Below are 20,943 nucleotides of genomic sequence, written 5' to 3' on the forward strand. Positions count from 1 at the left end.
ACAGGAGATTAGAGACTGGAATTACTACTGAGAACTTCGCTGGACCAGGTAGTATAATTTTGTCTTAATGAAACAAAGAAAACAAGAAAGGAATACACAGTTGGAAATTTGGGCTAATTTTTTCATTATGTTTTGAGAAGCCAAGTTTTCTATTGAAATACAACTAATCCTCAGTTTTGTTTTATTTTATTTTTTATTTTTTTACTCTTTTTTTTTTTTTTTGGTTCCGGTTGTGGGGCCTGAACTCTGGGCCTGGGCACTGTCCCTCATCTCTAGAGCTCAAGGCTAGCACTCTACCACTTGAGCCACAGCGCCACTTCCAGCTTTTTTTTCTTTTTCCTTATGTTGTGCTGAGGAATTGAACCCAGGGCTTCATGCATTCGAGGCAAGTGCTCTACCACTAAGCCACCTTCCCAGCCCCTCCTCAGTTGTGTTTTAAATGCGCTCTTCATTACAGAACATTCCTAGATGCAAAGTGGTTCATGATTCCCATCCAAAATTTGAAAAAGTAAGTAATCATCATTCTGTTAGATTCCAAGGAAAGGATGAAGGATTACAAAAGCTTAAGCCTGGAGGAATAGCAAAGATTACCTAATGTAGGTCTTTATAGATCTTGCTAAATTGGAGTTTAGACTTCAAAAAATATTTTGGTTTCATTTGTAATTTCATATTCTATAGGATACTACAAAATTCTTTTTAGGTAGAGGGTTTAATTGACAAATTTACAGATGTTTCTTGCATTCTATTTACCTAGCATATTGTTTCAAGCGAGTTATAATTAGAACTCAGTTAATAGATAATTCTAACTTCATGTAGAAAATGATAATGTGAATAATTTAGACAGAGTTGCCAAGAAATTGATGATATTAATTTATAAATTTAGAAAAAGCAATTTTTGAGGCTTTAATATAACATGGTATGAAGAGAATAATTGTGTGACATCTTCTTTCTTCTACCTGTATGTAACCCAGGAAGCAATTTCCTTAATTACGTGCCTTTGTATACAGTGAGAAAAATGCTAGGATTTGGGTTTGTTTTTATTTTTGTTTTTGTTTTATTGCTTTGTCATAGGGCTTGAACTCTGGACCTGGACACTGTGTCTGAGCCTGTTAAGCTCAAGGCTTGTGCCCTACCACTTCAACCTCAGTACCACTTGTGTCTGGCTTTTGCTGAGAAGTTTATTGGAGATAAGAATCTAGGGAACCTTCCTGCCTGGGTGGGCTTTGAACTGTAATCTTCCAATCTTTAGCATCCTGAATATCTATGATAGTAAAAAAGTATAAATATAAATAATATTTGCAAGAATATCAGTGGAGGAAAAATGATGCAACCTAGTATGTTGTGGTGTTCTTTCTGGAACACGGAGGGCACCACATTAGCAAGGTGTAATATTTTTCCCAATACAGATAATCTATTTGTGATGTGAATTAAGGGAATTTTGAGGTGCACCCTACAAGTTGGAAACTGTTGGTCTAGGATGACTTTATGGCATAAATTTTGGGATTGATGTTCATAGAAATAATAGCTTAATCTGATAAAAAAAATTGCTTACTCTTGAAGAATTAATTATAACCGGTGCTTTATAGTTTTATCCTATACCAGAATGTGGCTATTTTTCTGTTCACTTCTCAATCTGTAACACCCCATTGGAAAATGCATCTATTGCAGAATTACATAACACGGAAACAGGAACTATTTTGAATCTCTCAGGTATGGAATGTTGAGAATTTGAAAGTGAGTAGTTATTAGTCATAGGAATTTTGAAGAACACACATATTCTGTCCTCTTAACAACTTATTTACTTTTAAAAGTTATGGGTTTCCATAGAATTAAATGTTTTCCGGTTTTAGTATGAGAAAGTACTAATTTATTCTTTTTTGAAAATATTGGCAAGTATATTGTGAAAAAATTTTCTAGTTGGATAACATTCAAGTTGATGGCCTCTGATAAAGAAGGGGTAATTAATTCAAATTATATGCCAAATAGCACTGAATTTTTAAAAAGTTACTACATAAAGAATAATATTTACTATACCAATACAGTGAAATTTTATTTCATGCAGCTTATTTTTTAAATTTAATTTTAATGTGAAAGTGATGTGGGTTAGCAATTGTAAGGCAGTGAATACATAACTTTTCAAACTTGTTATGCCCTCTCTCATTTTTTCTCACGTTTTTCCTTCACACCCAAACCCCTCACACGTTGTAATGTACATTTCCAACATATTGTCTTTTGAGTATTGCTATTGCATTGGTTTGCTTTTTGTCCTTTATCTCGCCATTTTGTTGTTTCTCTTCCCTTCCCTAATTAAGGTAAATGTATACACAATACACAGGGTACCAAAATCAAACACAGTAGGAGTTATACCATAGGGGAAAAACCCAAGGAAAATAGAAATCACATAGTACATTAAAAACAACAACTGCAAATAAATATCTCTTTCCATATCTTGGAGTTCATTTTGCTCCGCATCAGCTTATACCTTCATATATATGCGTAACAAAGCCACTGGAAAATAATAGTTTCATGGATACTATATCATGAAAACAACATGTTAACTGTTTTTGATGATAAACGTGGAATTAGGATTGGTAAATTTGAGATTCTGATAAAGGAATTTCAAAAGTGTTTTAAAATTATGACAGGTAAATTTTAATTGTTCTAACTTTTAACTTAGCCTATTCAGAAAATTTAAAATTTCCTGGGAAAATAGGCTTTCATGCAAAGAAATCCATGGAGACTTAGCTGAGAGGGAGCAATGTGGGTAAGGTGGCTCATTTTCACAGTAAACAAACAAACCTCTCAAACCTTGCTGTAAATCCTGTATAGGTTCCCATGAGAATTGTCCTTACCCAGGAAATATACTCTTACTGTGTGAAACAAGGTTGTAGTGGAATTTAAATTCAAAGTTTTTTTTAAAATAAGACATCAAAATTTGTGAATTGACCTTTAATTACTAAACAGCAATTCTCTTAAAAAGCTTATTTGGGTCAAAATATTTAGGGAGAAAGTGTCCTGCACAATGAAAGAACGTATTGAGTTTACACTTCTCTGTTTTAATACTTTCCACAATGTCTTTGCACGTGAAGCACTGAAACACAGAAAAAATTCTGATTGGATACTTCAATGATTTCACATTTCTAAGTAGCTCAAAAATATAATATCCTTATTAACATGAGATAGTGAAAACTTCTCCTATTTCATAAGCCCAAAAGATCGGGGATCAGAAAAGATTCGAGCAAATAGAAAAGGTAAGAAAACACGATATTAGAAGACCTAGCTAAGCGTTTTGGTTTCAGCAATGGAGGGGGCCAAAACAATTCTATATAGTGATATAGATTGTGTTAATCTTTTTGCTACCTAAAGTAATTTTACAGAGCTTATTTGGTTCAGTATAATGCAGAACAAATTGAATGAAGACATGAAAATAAATTCCACCTCCAAATAAAAGAGTTTTCAAAGAGAAACCATGAAGATGTAGCAGTGGGGGAAGCCTTATGGTGCTTCAGCTTCTCTAGAATTGAAGCCAAGAACCTGTGATTAATTGGAAATCAGGCAAGAGCTAAGAAGAGGACATAGAAGTAGGACATAGAAGTATTGTCCTTTGTAACAGACAATATCATCCAAGGAATTGGTGATTTAACTCTATTCTTCTCATACATCTTGTTGAGCAAATACAAGACCAAGAGGAAAATAACCTATTGAAATAATTTTGCAAAGAATAACTTCACTGTTCCTGATATGGTATCAAGGAGATTCTTACGAGAGAAGATAAAAGTTTTAAGAGAGAAGATAAAAGTGGAGTATTCTTAGGATTCCTCTAAGCATCTTGTTAGCAAAATATCTTTGAGGTTAGAAGTGATTGAACCAAAAAGTGGTGGAATACTTATTTTTGTGGGCACTTTAGACACAAGAAGATTTCAAGGTAAAAAAAAAGAAAAATTATAGCTAAATATTTGTGATTATAGGTTCTTGGACTGGATTTTTGGAGACAAAGTTTTGCATTAGCGTTGGTCCGCATTAACATAGTTGTTGGATTTTCGTGGCAACCAAATGAAAAGGGGAAGTTTAATGGACTCGCTTGAACAAGTAAACAGCATGATAGAAAATAATGGCAAATAATATTTAATGAATTATTTTGAACAATTACTTTGTGAGAACAAAGAAGGAAAGATATAATTCAAAATTACTTGACGTTGTTAAAAGTATGAAAATAGAGTAGTGAGGAGATTGAGAGAAAACAGAGAGGACTGTTTTCTCTCCAGTGGAGAAATAGGTTCTTGATCTTGTTTCTTCCATTCTGTCTTCACAAGCTATCAAGTGTGACTCAGGACTGGAGTATCCAGTTCCGACAAAGAGCACTCGCAGAAGAAAATATTTGCAGAAGATATAGGTGATTTATAACCTTAGACAATCTTTCTAAATCTGGTCAAAATTCTCCCCTACCCCAAACTGCCCTCTTTGAACAGATTGTTTGCTTTTCCAAAGACTGCCCTTCATTAACTGCTTAAAATTTTGAGAGGTCATATTCATACTCTCTAGAGATTGCTGTTTGGTTGTCATTTTTGTGTGTTGTTTTTTTTTAACTGAATTTCAAAAGGTTGTACAAGTGTTTTACAATTAAATATGTCCATCTGATTGTCTAATGCTCCTGGATCAGAGTCACTCCTTCTATCAATGTCAACCAACTCTTTCTCCAAGATTGAATTCAGATTTAGCACTTCCTTCATTACATATGTACATTGAGTATTCTAGCTGTACTTGCCCCGTGTTCCATTTTTCATTCATTCTATTTCTTTATTATTGTTCCTCTCTGGTTTCAATTTCCTGATAGTCATTCTGTTAAACTGCCTGTTAATACTTTGAAACGTTTATATACATTCCATGGAGTTTCACTCCCACATATACTTGAACTGATGTCAGCTTATATTTCCATAATTCATTCATCTGCAATAACAACTAGCAAGACTGGAGATGTGAAGCACTTAGACATGATTTTATATCTTTAGTCAACAAGAAAATTTAAAAATGGCTTAGAATTTATTTCTAACTACCAGTTTTTATAAATTGCTTTGTAAAATGGTGTATGATTATTTTATTTTACATAGGATAATTTTTTCTACTACCTATAAGTTTTGGAAAAAGAAGAAAACTAAAATTTACTACTTAGAGGAATATGATACAAATAAAAGACAGATTTTATTTTTGTCACATTTCTCATTAGTACCCATATTCAAAACTTAAAGTCATATTTCTTACTATGTTAGACAGATAGGGAAAATATAAAACAACACATGATAAGGCAACTATTAGTGACTTTTTAAAATGTACCTTCTTATGTGATAAAATTTACTTTATTAGCTAATATTTGGGTTTGAAATATGGGAGGCTGATCTATTTAACACATTTCTGGAAGGCACCTACTGAACAACACAAATGGTGGGGAGTACTATTTCTACACTTTGATGAATGGTTGAACTTGTTTGCTATTGGTGCTGGGTATGTAAATCAACTCTATTGTAACTAGCTCCCTACACTTGAAATCCTGGTAATGTCACTATCATCTACTTGTCAAGTGCTATTTTGGCAAATGTGATTTTAAATAGTTTATTTGAAAATGAATATACTTTCAGGAGATTAAATATAGGTTATCTTTGGTTTGAGAATGACAACATTTTTTTATACTACAGAACCTCATTTTACTGAAGTACCAGTGTTTTGAAGCACTAAGGATCTTCTCAATTAATGTTTTTCTAAATTATATTTGACCTCTAAATCAAGTATTCCTAGCCTTGTTAGGCCACTTATGGATCTATCATTACAGAATCTATTTTTTGGCTGCACTAAAATCTTTCATTAATCATTAGGAGAGGGGTATTAAAAATAATCTTGTTCATTTGTAATTTTGTTGACTCATATGGGCTGATCATCTGTAAATTGAAAGTTTGAATTATAGTACTTTCTCTCAGATTTTGTGATCTCATCTTTCATTTTAACTTGCCTTGCATTTCACAATTGAATTCTGCTAATTCTTGTAAGGAAGTGGGGTCCTGAAATATTATAGGAAATGAGAAATTGAGATGTCTTCAATTATTTTCTGTTGGCATGTTGCATGGGCCTATGTGAGAAGTCTTGCCCTTGTTATCTGATGATACAGATAACTAGGAACTGGTATCCTCGGATCCGTGGGTCCTTCAGAAAAATAATAGATTTTAGACATCATATCAGCAAAATTTGGGTATAATCTGTAAGAATGCTTCAGAAATATGGAGAAAAACACTTTGGGACCAGCGAGTTAAAACAATAAACAGAGCATCAGAGTAAAATCCGTTATAGATTAGCAGAAAACAATATTGTTATTTTACCATGTGATTTCAGAAGATCACGAACACATAGAACGTATCACAAGTTTATACCGAAGATATTGCATTGATACTTTTTATATTCTAATATATATCCTAAATCTAATTATTTATATTCCATTCTATTTATCAGAATAAGTGTCAATATATTTGTCAAATTATCAATTCTAGTAATATTCATTGTGTGAAATTTAAAATCAGCACATACTTTATATTTATAAATATAAAATATATAAGTATATATAATATAAAAATTGTTTTGCATTGTTGTGTTGTGGTTAGGGAATCAAAGGCAACTCTATTTTAAAGTTTTCTTCCATTATCTCCACCTCAGTGTTTGGTAGAGTTAGACTTAAAGCTTTACCATTTGTAGATTTACAGCCTAGAGGCAAGAGGAAACACTGTGATTAAAACATTACCAATTTAAGGGCTAATTTCAAGGAGAAACATATGGACTTTTCCAGGAGCTATGGAAATATTTGGTGATAGAGAGTCAGTAGTGTAAGTTCCTGCCTGGTTGGATGATAGACAGGCCAGGACACTAGGTAATCATGCATATGAAAATTTTTTCACCTTCTTGGCTTTAGCTACTTTTGAAATGATAAGTATAATAAACAATTATATTTTGATAAAATACCTTCTATTCTGAACAATTCTGTCTGAACTGTTCATCTCTCTATGATCCCTTGTAACTAAGATTAATTTTGTTCCAGTAAGACAATCTATGCTGTCAGGGTGAGATATTCTGGTTGGTCTGTTCCTACAAGGAAGAAGGGTAAAGGTTCAGGTAGACATTTGTCCCAGCAAGACCTAATTTGGGAAATTTTAAGCTGCAGAAGTTTAGAAGTAGCTCTCAAGCAAGGCTTACTTTGAATCAATTAGCTCTACAAAGCTAACTCAGTTGATAAATAAGTACTTGAAAAGCCATCACCTTTGGACTTAGCTTTAAAGGCTTCAAAGTATGATCAAATTTAAAATGAAAACGACAAAATAGTCATTGACAAAAAAATTGTAAATATGAGCAATCGACCAAATGATATAAGCTTTTCCACTATACACAGAATTTTAGAGAAATAAGATCAATCGCAATTTAAGGAACAATAAGTGGTCCTTGTTACAAATAGGCAACCATGGATATATGCCTGTATAAAGATTGCATCATTAAGTATTTAAATTTAGAGGGTACTTCATGCTTCAGCAGCAGGTCTACCCAAATTACAATAACACAGAGATGAACATGGCACTTGCACAAGGATTATATGAAAATTTGTGAAGTATTCTATAGTTGTCATTCTTCTGATGCAAGAAATATAAAAACAGTTATTAAAAAGTTGATTACAAAAATACAAGTGTAACAATACATGTAATTCATAGAATTAAAGGTTAGTTTGACATCAGTATATTAAATCTTCACCTTAGAAAGGCCTTTACATTGCATAACCATTACAAAACTGAAATTAGACAACATTGTCATGTTATCCCAAAGAAATAAAATAATATAAGGACCTAGGATAAAAAGGAATTTTAAACTTCTTCTATATGGAATGCAATCTGAAAGGACACATTTATTAATGAAACTATACATTATATAAAAATGTAGAATTCAAAGTATTATATCTAGGAGCGAATGAAATAGATTATGGATATTGTACAAACATAGATATACTTGTTTCCCAAAAGCACCATTTCAACAGATAAGTTAAAATTATTTCTGATAAAAAAATCACAATCTCTGCAGAAATCATTATAGATGTATACAAAAAACTCTTGAATGCATTTTGACATCAGAGTCAGGCAATTCACTTGGAAGAATACCATGGAATCCATGAATTTTAAAAGTAAGATATTGCTGTTGCTTTTTATTGTGAAAAAATGTGTAGGGCCACAGAGGATGGACTGGCATTTTTGAAATTTAATAAACTTAACCAAACCATTACGACTTATGAGAACAATTTGTACAGCCTTCCACAACTTCAAAGAGGTAGTGATACATACTTTTCCTTTTGGCAATATTAAATGCAGTTTCTTCCAAGCTGTTCTTCAAACCTGGTTTGATATAATGGTTCAACAGAGTATCATTTCGATTTATATTCCCAGCAGCAACATGCAAGGAGGACCAGAGGCCTTTAATTTGGGGATTGGTATCTGCCACTCTGGTATTATTCCACATATAAGCACTGTGCAGGGGTGTCAGCCATTCAGAGTTATTGCATGAATATCTGCCTTGAGCTACCAACTCATGGACAATGTCTAAATGTCCATTCTAGGCTTCCATATGAAGAGGGCTATGCTCATCCTCATCCCTAGTATTCATCTGGGTGGCCTTTTTGGAAAGTAGTCTTCACACCATAGTAAGAAATTTGCTTGGATCCTACTCCATTTTTTTTTCTTGAAATTGATACCATTCCTCACTTTTTCATCTTGTTCCTTGTCTGAACATGAGGACCCTTGGTGTCTTCATGTGCAGCTTATTCTAGGAATGAGAAAATAGGAAACAATGCCTTCTTTGTAAATGATTTGGGAAATATCATGTTATAGTGTAAGAGAACTCACTATTCAACATATGGGCTTTAAGAGCTTTCTAGTAGCTTTCTAATGTTGGTATCCAACATTAGAAAAAATGTATAATGCAGTAGTAAAATAGAAGTCCTTGGTATGACTACCTAAATTCTTGTTTTTTTATGTTTTTTATTTTTATTTTTTTAAATTTAATTTTATTTTATTTGAGAACATACTGTACAGAGGGGCTACAATTACATGGGCAGGATAATGCATACATTTCTTACCAAGCATTGCAGCCTCCTGCTTTGTTTACCTTTCACCTCCCTTCCCAGCCTCCCCCCTCCCCCCACCCAATTATACCCCCCTCCCCCCCCACACCGACATTGTAAAGTTGGTTTTGACATGACATTTTGTACTTCTCATTGTTGCAACAGGTCCACCTGAATCCTTAAACGACTTGTTTGTCCCCATCTCCTCCACATGTTATACTGACATCAAATATAGTGAAAGCGGGGGTTACACTGTGGGGGAGGGACATACAAAGCAACAAAGAAATAATCTTATAAAAGACAGTTGTTTTCATCTAAAAATAGGCCTGTCTATTGCATTCAAGTTATTTTGATTATTGAAGATGCTTAATGAGAAGTCAAAATGTATTAATAGTCCTTTACTATCAATTAAATTTCACTTTTTCTTCTTGGAAAATATAATGATCAAAGCAATAGTTCAGAATCAGCAAGCAATAGTTCTGATTCATGCTTCAAGTGCAAGTGAATCACCAGTAAGTAGTCCTCGATTCCATTTTCCACAAAGTTTTGTCACAGATACATTCTGCCTGCCTTCTGTAGCTGCTTTCCTAGCCTGGACCTATTCCTTCATTGTACAGGAAAAATGTGATTCAACTGATTTCAGTCAGATCTGTTAGTAGAATTATCAAGTATTTAAATTCTTTTTTTAAATTAGTTGTGGGGCCTGAGCTCGGCCTGGGCACTCTCCTTTAGCTCTTCAAATCAAGGCAAGCGCTCTACAACTTGAGCCACAGAACCACTTCTGGATTTTTCTGTTTATGTGGTGCTGTTCTGGGAAATGGCAGAGCAGAAAGTGAAATGATGAAACTAAAAATATAAAAGCAAAATAAATTAGGATAATTATGGAGCAACCATATTGTCTATGAGAACCATGAAAGAGAAAGAGGAAAAGAGATACATATGTGAAATGACATAGCTAGCCACAAAATCCATGCATCTAATCAATTTACAGAGCAAACAATTTTTTTTTTATTTTTTAAAAGAGATGGAAATAGAATTTATGTATTTACTTGAAATTAGTAAATACATTTTTAGTCGCCTATGTAAAGAGACATAGCTTTGACCAAATTACAGGCAAGAACCTTAATCCTTGGGCTGGGAAGGTGGCTCAGTGGTAGAGTGCTTATCTTACAGCTTACTACAGTGTGGAGAGTACTTTCCAAAAGGGCCACTTATATGAATACTAGGGATGAGGATGAGTATACCCCTCTTCATCATGAAGCCTAGAGTGGACACCTAGACATTGCCCATGAGTTGGTATCTCAAGGCAGATATTCATGCAATAACTGTGAATGGCTGGACACCGCTGCACAGTGCTTATATGTGGAACATATTGCAACAGCACACACACACACACACACACACACACACACACACATGCACATATACACACACAACATCAAGTTTCTTCTTAAGTATTTTTTGTGTATGGTCTTAAGAAGAAATTTACATTACTAACTTGAATTTCTGACAGGACAATATCATCACTGTACATCTTGCTTCTATGCTCTCAGTTTTAAATTACTATCTAAGTATGTGCATTACATATGTACAGGAAAAATTAAGATCCACACGGGTGGTTCAGGTCTTTAATCCTACCTAATCAGAAAGACGAAATCTGATGACTGTGCTTTGAAACCAGACAAAAAAGTTCATTAGATTCTGGTTTGAAAGTAACCAGCAAAAGCTAGAAATGGACCTGTAGTATAAGCAGTAAAATGCTAGCATTGAGAAAACTAAAACAAAAACATAACAAATTCTGGGACAGAGCCAAGCCTTGAGTTCAAGCTCCAGTATTGGCACCAAACTAGTGAATGATGAATAAATGAATGAACTAAAAATAAATTAAGTGGTCACATGTGGAGAGACAGGTAAAATGTAACAACCGTGGTGATTAGATTATGTATTATTTTGTAATAAGTCAAATTATCATTTTTCTAATCACTAATATTTTAATTGAACTTTTATGTACAATAAACCCTGAATTTGGCATTCATGTATATGTGTGTGTACATGTGCACACATGTGTGTGTGTGTGTGTGTGTGTGTGTGTGTGTGTGTGTGTGTGTGTGTGCGGTTGCAATGTTGCTTGCCAATGTGGACAGTGAGGCTGAAAAGGGCTATGTTGCAATATTGTTATTTATCAGTGTTCCATCCTGTCATTTCAGTGGAACCACCCTTCTGTACATTTTATTTGTAAAATAATAACATCATCATAATCAAAGCATTTACACCATTAAGTTAGATAAAAGAGATCACTTTAAGCTCTTAGTATATGCTAGGAAAGAAAATACACATATAATTATGTAGTAAGTCATTGCTGTAATATGACTCTCAGTACAAAATATGTATTTGACCTCTTAAATTGGATATACTTTTAAGATATACTCATAGAGTAATTTTGACCAACTTGACCAAACAGTTATTACTCTCCAGTTATTCCTGTGAAACTCAAGGTGGATAAACTCTTTCCGGATTTCTGTTGAAAATAACTTTCTTTGTAAGTTTGAATCTATTCACACTAAGATAATAAACCCCGTATTTTTTAGGTTTGAATATCCCATCATATTTACTGAAAATCAGTATTGTGGATATGTTTGTTAGATATACATTGCAAAAACAAACAAAAAGCATGTGTCACCTCCAGATTGTGGATGCATTTGAAGTTGTATTATACATACAAAGGTTTCTTCATTAATAGTACTTTTGTGGGAGTAACTATCACAACTTTAACAAATAAGGCTTTTTGAATATCCTTTCCAATATAAATAACATCACAGAGCGAGTCTTGCAATTTCTGAAAACCCTTTGAATATTTTAGTGTTATTTCAGTTCATTGACTATACAGCTAAAGACATTTCTGAAATAAACATTGTTAAAATCTGAAAATGTAAGTGGGTATATAGGCTTTTTATGCATCATTTTATGAAAAGCCAGTTTTTATGAAAATAAAAGATATAGAATAAAAGAATGGAAGTGAATTGGCTGAGATAATTATTAGTATAAATTTATTTTCTATTAGCAAAGTCCTTTGAATGTATATGATGAAGTTAAATTATGTCTTTCGTTACACTATGCTTCAGTTATTTTTAGAATCTTTGTAGTTACGAGAGTGAATTTGTAGTATAAATAAATGTCTTTGAATATGATTAGGATTAACCTTGTGTTTTGTTTCCTACTCCCAAGAAAATGAATTATTTTCAAATGTTAACAGTTTACAATTGAATCTTCAGTATCATAAGAAATTTTGAACAAATATAGTAGTATTGATATCTTTTTTTCGGGGGTGGGGGAGTCTGGTAGTGGGGCCTGAACTCTGGGCCTGGGCGCTGTCCCTCAGCTCTTCAGTTCAAGGCTAGCGGTCTTCCACTTGAGCCACAGCACCACTTGCGTTTTTTTTCTTTTTGCTTATGTGGTGCTGCGGAATCGAACCCAGGGCTTCATGCATGCAAGGCAAGCACTCTACCACTGAGCCACCTTCCCAGCCCTTAATGTCTTTTTAAACCAATTGTATTCACAAGTTGGAGAGGCTTTAATTCATGCTTAGGCCTTCTTGTCTATGATTTTTTATCCCCTCATTCCTAACATTAATAATAGGTCAGACTGCATTTTTGGGTACATGAAAGGCAAATTATTTATCTGGGGTCAAAGGTGATTTTTATATCAGTGTTGCTTTAATAGCATTTTAAAGTAGTACCTTTGTCTCAAAATGTTGGGTATAAAAAACTATCAAAATACTTCTAATGGTAAACAACTTACTTGAGCTACAATGTGGAAATGATTGGTCGAGAAGACCTGCAGTCTGTTTCCATCAGGAATTGGGGAGGTCATTCTTTCAGTAAGACAGTGTTAAACAGAGTTAGGCTCCCCAGGCAGTGCAGTGTTGAGTGCAGGGATAGAATATGATTTCTGCTATTTTGACCTAGAAATCAAGAATGTTATATTTTAGCAGTTCCTTTCACCAGGGAGGTATACATTGATTCTGAACTTCAAGTTTTCATATTACAGTTCCCTATTTTCTAACAAAGATAAAATGTAATATTATGAGTGTACACAAAAATTCTAGGAATTTTTCCTAGAATTTTAGTCATAAAATAGAATGAGGTTAATTGATACAGTCGGGGATGGACCTCAGGCTAACACTTACATGTGTGCAATGTTGTACTAGTAATTACAACTCTGAAGACTTCAATATCATCATCAGAGAATTAAAAATGTAAGTAGTTCCACTTTATGGGATTATTCTGTGGATTAAATTAGATACCATAGGTAAAGTACTTGGAAAAATAATCAATTAGCATTTGGCACATTCTACCTGTTATTTTATCATGTGGTGAATTCTAACATTTTTACTGTGATTTTTATTGTGTCTCTTTCTGATGTGCAATGTGATGTATTGATATTCATTGCATTGATCATTTTTCTGTCACTATGAGGAAAATACCTGCAAAGAAAATTTCTGAGGAGGAAACTATTATATTGACTCATGGTTTAAGAGAACACAGTTTAAGATCAGATGTCTCCATTCTTTTTAATTATATTTTCATTATGTTAACTAGTTGTACAAGGGAATTTCCATTAAATAAATCATGATTTAAGTGTAATGGATCTTTATATAACCTTTCCCTATACTTTTTTCTTTTTTATTTCTTTTTTATTTTATTTTATTTTTTTGTGAACATACTGTACAGAGGAGTTACAATTACATGGGCAAGATAAGGAGTACATTTCTTATCAAGCATTGCAGCCTCCTCCTTTGTTTACCTTTCACATCCGTTCCCAGCCTCCCCCCGCCCCCTCATCCAATACTCCCCCCCACCAAAGTTGATTGAAATTAATAGCAATTATCCATTTTGTTAAAGTAGAGATGGTTTTCCCAAACTGATTCTCACAATTCATCTTCCATTCAACAAGTAGTAACGTGTAAAAATTCCCTTTGTTTTGCTCCTTATTAAATTTGTTTCCATTTTATTTTATAATGAAGGATGATTTCATAAATCTACTGTAGATGCAAAAGTATGTCAATGTATTTCTAACTGTATGCATTGATCTATATATACACATATATTACACAGGTTACAATGATAATTTATAACTTCTGTAACTATACAATTTACTGAATTATTAAAAACGTCAACGGCTCATGCCTGGAATCCTGGTTACTCAGGAGGCTAAGATCATGGTTTGAAGCCATCCTGGGCAGGAAAGTCCATGAGCCTCTTATCTCAAAACAACCAACAGAAAATCAGAATTGGAACTTTGGCTCAAAGTATTAGAGAAGTATCCTTGAGAGAAAAAGCTCAAGGCTCAGGCTCTTAGTTCAAGAACTACAATCTACCCAAAAATTCTAATTTACACCTCTGTAAGTAGAGTATTTCCATCACCCAAATGTACATCCATGCTCATTTGCAAGGTAACTCTGTTTTGTCTCAAGTACCACAAAATATTATCACTAAAGTAGATTGGAACATGGGTTCATTCTATCTCTCTAATGGATTTTTCTCCACTCAAATACTCAAGTATTACAATTGTTCTAATTATTTAAATCATAGCTTTTTTTTTACCCCTAATACTAGAGTTTGATTGAGTGTTTTGTGCCCCTTAAATGGATGTTCTTACCATTTTGTCATGCCCCCAGCCCTAAGTTATCCTGATTATTTTTCAGCTAGAAACTTGCTTCCTACTTGTGTATGAACTTGGTCTCAGTGCACTTCATGTTATTCTTCCTGGAATTTAGAATAACAGGTGCATGGCATTGTGTACAGAACTTTCTGTTCAGTCTGGGCTTTAGCCACTATCCTCCCAACTGCACTCCCATGTAGTCACGAATTTCATAAGCTTGTCATAGCTGATTTTTTTAAATCTTTCATTTCCTGCAGGTTCTTGAGTACTGAATTAATTTTTGTTTTCTTGGGTTGTTTTGTTTCATTTGAATCTATGTGTTGAGTTGTTCCTCACTTTTCCTTTTGTTTCTTTCCCTCAAGTTCTTACTTAAAGTGCTAAGAAACCAATGCTTCTTTTTCAAGATAGTCAGGGTGAACATTATTTATTCCAAAGCAATTTCAGTATCTATGAATGGTATACACATGCTAAGCGCAGACTTTGGCATACACAGAGAGATCATGAAATATATGAAGAAAATAAAACTACAGATGAATGCCAGGAGGAGAATAAGCTATTATTAATTGTTTGACAGAGGTTTCTGTTCTAGTAAAAGAAATATATTGCTTGATGCAGAATTTCAAAAAACCATATTGCTAGGAGGAACCTAAACAATCATCTAATACTATAGACTTGAGAGTGATGAATTGACTTCCTGAATAATTTACTTTTGGGACAAATAAAAGCAGGCTTCCAAAAAGAGATTAGATTTTAGAGAAACATGATGAATTTTATGTAAATAGGTCCTTAGCTGATTTTGTTAATTTGTGAACTAATACAGGGAAATAAAGTACAGCAAGGTAAAAAAATAAATAACTTCACATTGAAATATTCATTTGTGTTTGTATATGTGTGCATGCATGTACAAGTACACACACGAACATGTGCATATGCTCATGCTTGCATTCATCATTCTTGAGGCTTGATAGTCCCTGGGAACTATTCCTCACCTTTTGTGCCCAAGGATAGTGGTCTACTACTTCAGCCACTGCTACAATTCTGTTGTGTGTGTTTTTTTAGATAATCGCTTGTATTTTCATGATTGAACAGTGGTCTTCAGATCTCAGACTCCCGAGTAGGTAGCTAAGCTTATTCAGCCTCTGAGTAGCTAGTTAAAATTCTACCTATCCTCTGTGCTTCACTGCTCTTTTATTCTTTTCCTGAGGTATTCACAAGCCTAAGTTTTATATATATATATATATATATATATATATATATATATATATATATATATGTCTACTTGCTTTAAAAATATTCTTACTGCTTGGCACCAGGGTATCACATGTGTACTCTTAACTACTTAGGTGGCTTGAGGACAGAACCCAGGCCAAAATTTAGTGGACTTATTTCTCAATCTATAGCTGGGTGAATTGGATCATTTCCATCATCCTGCGCTATCTAGAAACTAAGATTGGAAGGACTGAGGATCCAGGCCAGGCAAAGTAGCAAGCTAGAAAAGTTGGTGTGCAACTCTGATGCCATTGATGATGGGAAGGCTAAAAGGACAGATCAGGTGCATGTTCTTGTGGAAAGGGAACTACTATCCTAAAATTAACCACAGATATGATGCCGGCCTGCAAGAACAATATACCCCAAGTTGAAATCCCCACATTTTCCACAACCAAAATAAGTATATACATTAACATCCAAAATCTTAATAAATCTGTTCTTTGTTCTAATATCAGCTTTGATTATCATATGATGTGACAGAATAATTTCTTCATTAAACTTATGATAATTTTAAAAGACCTAGAAAATTCTTTTCACTTATTAAGTGCAAATGAATGGCAAATTGCCTCATTTCTTACATACTTGACTAACACTATAAATTCATCATATGATTATTATTAATGGTAATATATTCTGATTTATTACTTTACTTTGTAACAGTTTTTAAACTTTTTGCTTTTCTGCTGAAGTTGAAGCGTTTAAATAGTATCATCAAAGTATATTTCTTGGATATTTAGGGAATTTTTTACAATGTTTTTCACCAATGGCTTCTAAGAATTCTTAATTGGTATATTATTTGGTTTATTTTTAATTTCAAATTAATTTTATTGTAATGGTAATGTACTCAGTGGTTACAGTTACATAAATGAGGTAATGAGTACATTTCTTCGGGAAGGAACATTGTTATATATTCCAACGATATTTTTTTACACTCAAAACAAGAACTATTGATGCTTTTGCTGTTGCCATTGATCAATGGGTACTTTTGCTGTTTTTGTTCATTTTTATTATAAAATTGATATACAGAGAATTTACACTTAATTAATTCAACTAAAGAGTATACTTCATTTTCTTTACTTTTTTTGGGGGGGGCGGGGTCCGGTTGTGGGGCCTGAAGTCTGGGCCTGGGCCCTGTCCCTCAGCTCTTCAGCTCAAGGCTAGCGCTTGAGCCACTTGAGCCACATCACCACTTCCGGCTTTTTTCTTTTTTCTTTTTTGGTGCTGAGGAATCGAACCCAGGGCCTCATGCTTGCAAGGCAAGGGCTCTACAACTGAGCTACCTTCCCAGCCCCTACTTCATTTTATTTTCTAAATTTCAAATTTTGAGCTTAAATATTTCTTTTTCTTTCTTTAGAGTAATTCTTTTTTCAAAGTTTAGGATCAGTTAATTTAATTTTGCATGATTTTTACCCATGTAAATTATTCAGACACATATATTTTGCTTTTATAATATTTAACATGTGGCTATTTAAAAATTAATTTCTTAATTTTACATGGTTAGTGAATCTAAATACATTTATTTTCTTATAGTATAAAAATATTTGTGCAGGTAACAAATACTTACAGTATTTTCAAGAAGCACATACTTTACTAAGAAAAGCTTCATTACTTGGTCACTTTTTGGAAGTACGTTTACTTTGAATTAAAAAAAAAAAGCTTTGAGCTCGGCATGGTGATTTGTGACATCCATTTTCCAGCTATGGTGGGATGTGTAAATAGAGTTTGTAATTCGGGAGAGACTGGTAAACTATGAGGCCTTAGAATAAAAATATTCAGAGTGAAATAATTATGGATATAACCATCCCTAGCGTTATATACAGCACCTCGCTATCATATTCTAAATCTTGAGTTAAAACACCAGTAATATCAATCATTTGTTAAAATAAAAGGACACATGTTTCAAATGTTTATTGTTTAAAACTTATTTGCAAAAGTTCTCATGTCTTCTATTAATTCTCAATTTACTTAATCTATTAAAATCCAAGTATATTGTGACTATTTTCTTTCTACCAAACTTTTAAATACTACGAGCAATATTATTATTTCATATATTAACATACTTTTACTGTTTGTGATAATTTCCTCCATTTAATATGATAATATCAATATTGCAAATATGTGTAGGTGGTGTGTGTGTGTGTGTGTTTATGTGGTTTTTGTGTGTTTGTGTGTGTGCTTTCTGTGTACTTTGTAATGCTTGGGAGTTCACACCGTTGCTTCACATATGCAAAGCCAATGGTTTACCACTGAGCTATACTGTCTAGTTATAATCCAAATAGTGTTTTAAACCATGACTTTCATTCCTAGTATGCTTTTTCAAAATTATATATAATAACATGTCATCCATATTCTATCCACGCTAGCAATTTTTATTGTAATTTAGAATATTTCCACTTCCAAACTGTTGTGTGTGTTATTGATAAAGGTTTAACTTTGCTTCTTTTCTCTCTTCATTCCTTCTCCCTTTAGAGTTTAACTATTCTCTCTCTTATTTCTTTGAAAATTATCATATTCCTATTACAACATGTATATACAATGCTTTAATTTCTATTTTAATTTTTCCCATTTCCACTGATTTTAGTACAAGCTATTAGATGGATTGAAAAGAAACTTGTCTCAGGACACTTTATTTTTCTCCTTCTCTACTCTGAAGTCTTTCTAGTTTTTGAAACACAATAGCAATCACATATAGCTCCTACGTGGTCCATCATTTTTTCCCCTCTCACTTTCCTCTGTTGTACAGCTCAAGTTGTTATCATTCAGCTTTGTTATGCTACAGTTTTATCTAAATCTTAACTAATTCCTGAGTTAATTTTAGTTGTTTCAAGTATACTCTGAAGACATTTTTCTATATATAATATCTGGGATCTTGTGTTTTTTGAAGGTACAAAATATGAGTGACTATCAAACATCTAGATATCTCTGTAGAATATTGGTCCACCTGCTCAATAAACTCCTATGTAAATTCAAGGAATACAGGTCAGTCAGAACAATCTTGTAAAATGGTGTAGCTTCACCCTGCATACTAGCTTTGAATCTTTTTATCATGTTTAGTAGTGGAGGCAACATAGTTCTACTACAACAGCAGACACATAGAAGAATGTAACAGATATGTTAAAAATAAATTCTCAGTTGTATGGTCAATAGATTTTGAAAACTATCCTATGACTTTATGAAATAAAAATAGAATCTTAAATGGGTATATTGGCACTATTGTCTTTCGGGATTTACAGAATGATCTTAGACTACTACCTCAATCCTTTTTTTTTTTGTTTCTTTTTTTTTTTTTTTTTGTCACTCATGGGGCTGGAACTCTGGGATCAGGAGCTGTCTTTGTGCTCTTCAGCTCAATGTGAGCACCCTACTACTTGAGCCACTGCACCACTTCTGGATTTCTATTGGTTTATTACAGATAAGAGTCTCATGGACTTTCCTGCCCAGGCTGGCTTTAAACCGTGGTCCTTAGATCTCAGACTCCTGCCTAGCTAGGATTACAGGAGTAACCTACAGGTGGCTGGCCTACCTCAATCCTTATACAAAAATTTATAATAAAAAAAGATTATCAAACTAAATGTGAGATGTAAAAACCTATAAGAGATAAACGTAAAAATTCATGACATTGTATCAATAAAGGTTTCTAATGGAAATCATTAGTGGCTAAAGAAAGGCAAGCATATACTGGATTATATCAAGTGATAGTATTTCATAATTCAAAGGACACTGTACTCATAATTCAAAGGACACTATAACCGAAGTGAAACATATCCAACAGATAGAGGGTACATATTTGTTAATGCTACAATGTGAATGCTACAATGATTCCGAATCTTAAGTATTATTCTTCCATTCTTGTTTTTACAAATTTGCATGATTAGCTACCATGATTTAGAGCTAGTAGAAGAAAGGGAGTGGCCTCATCCTTCATGTTCCATTTAGGAGTAATGCTTTCTCTATGTCACTCCCATAGGTCTAAATACTGGCCTTGGCTTTATTGTTTCAAAGTTGTCTTATTTGCAGAGTCTTCTACAGTGTATTGAACCATTATACTTAAACATAGAACTTCTCTTTCTCCTATTCCTATTGTTTATCCTTCTGTTAATTTATGTACACTTGGGTAATAATGCACAACACAAACACTGACAAAAAAATGTTTCTGAGAACCTACTTCCCACTTAAAATTGGTCTTAATTTACAGAGCATTTAGGAAATTTGAACTTAATGTACTCCAGGATAATTTTTTTTCATGTTTTTTTTAATTGTGAAAATGGTAGACAGAGGGATTAGAGTTACATAAGTAAGTTAGTGAGTACATTATCTAACGAACATTGTTACCTCCTCTTTTGTTTTTCCCTGCCATCCCTTTTCTCCCCACCGCCCCAACTCTCACCTTTCATTCCCAACTAGTAAAGTTCATTTTCAACATAGTGTCTTGTTCATCTCATTGTAACAATGGGTCATACTGTGTACTTCTTTCAGCATTTTATTTCCCTTCCCCTCCCCACATTAGAAATTTGTATATGCAAGTTGGAGCTCACAGACCTCAAATACAGTGGAAACGGGTTATACCATGGAGGAAGAAAATAGAAGAGAAACAAAAAATCACATAATATATGGTAGATTGGCAGTTAGGGTGGCTTTGCTAGGGCATGTTAGCTTGGTGAGGAGAGGAAGAAGTCTCGAGTCCCACCCAAACAGAAAATGAAAAATGAGACAACCAATGGCTGAAGAATTTCAAGAACAAAGGCAGGGACTTATAGGTAACCTCTAGGGGCAGTGAGGGCAGCAAGGCTGGGCCTGTGGTTGTCATGCCTCTCTCGATGCCTTTGGAAGTGAGGGCCAGCTCTGCTGTGGGCTAGGCCTGGCTCTTGCCTTGAAGCAGG

The 20,943-nt window shown here is 33.7% G+C and overlaps 1 long non-coding RNA gene and 1 pseudogene across 1 annotated transcript in view; both read left to right on the forward strand.

The window, feature by feature from the left end:
- LOC138811974 (uncharacterized) overlaps positions 1 to 20,943 on the forward strand; it is a 47,983-nt gene that overhangs the window by 10,088 nt on the left and 16,952 nt on the right. The window lies entirely within an intron of this gene.
- Positions 7,552 to 7,651, forward strand: LOC138811977 (U6 spliceosomal RNA; annotated as a pseudogene).

Source organism: Dipodomys merriami, unplaced genomic scaffold, assembly GCF_024711535.1.
Source record: "Dipodomys merriami isolate MVZ:Mamm:240054 unplaced genomic scaffold, mDipMer1.0.p SCAF_553, whole genome shotgun sequence".
Taxonomy (NCBI): domain Eukaryota; kingdom Metazoa; phylum Chordata; class Mammalia; order Rodentia; family Heteromyidae; genus Dipodomys; species Dipodomys merriami.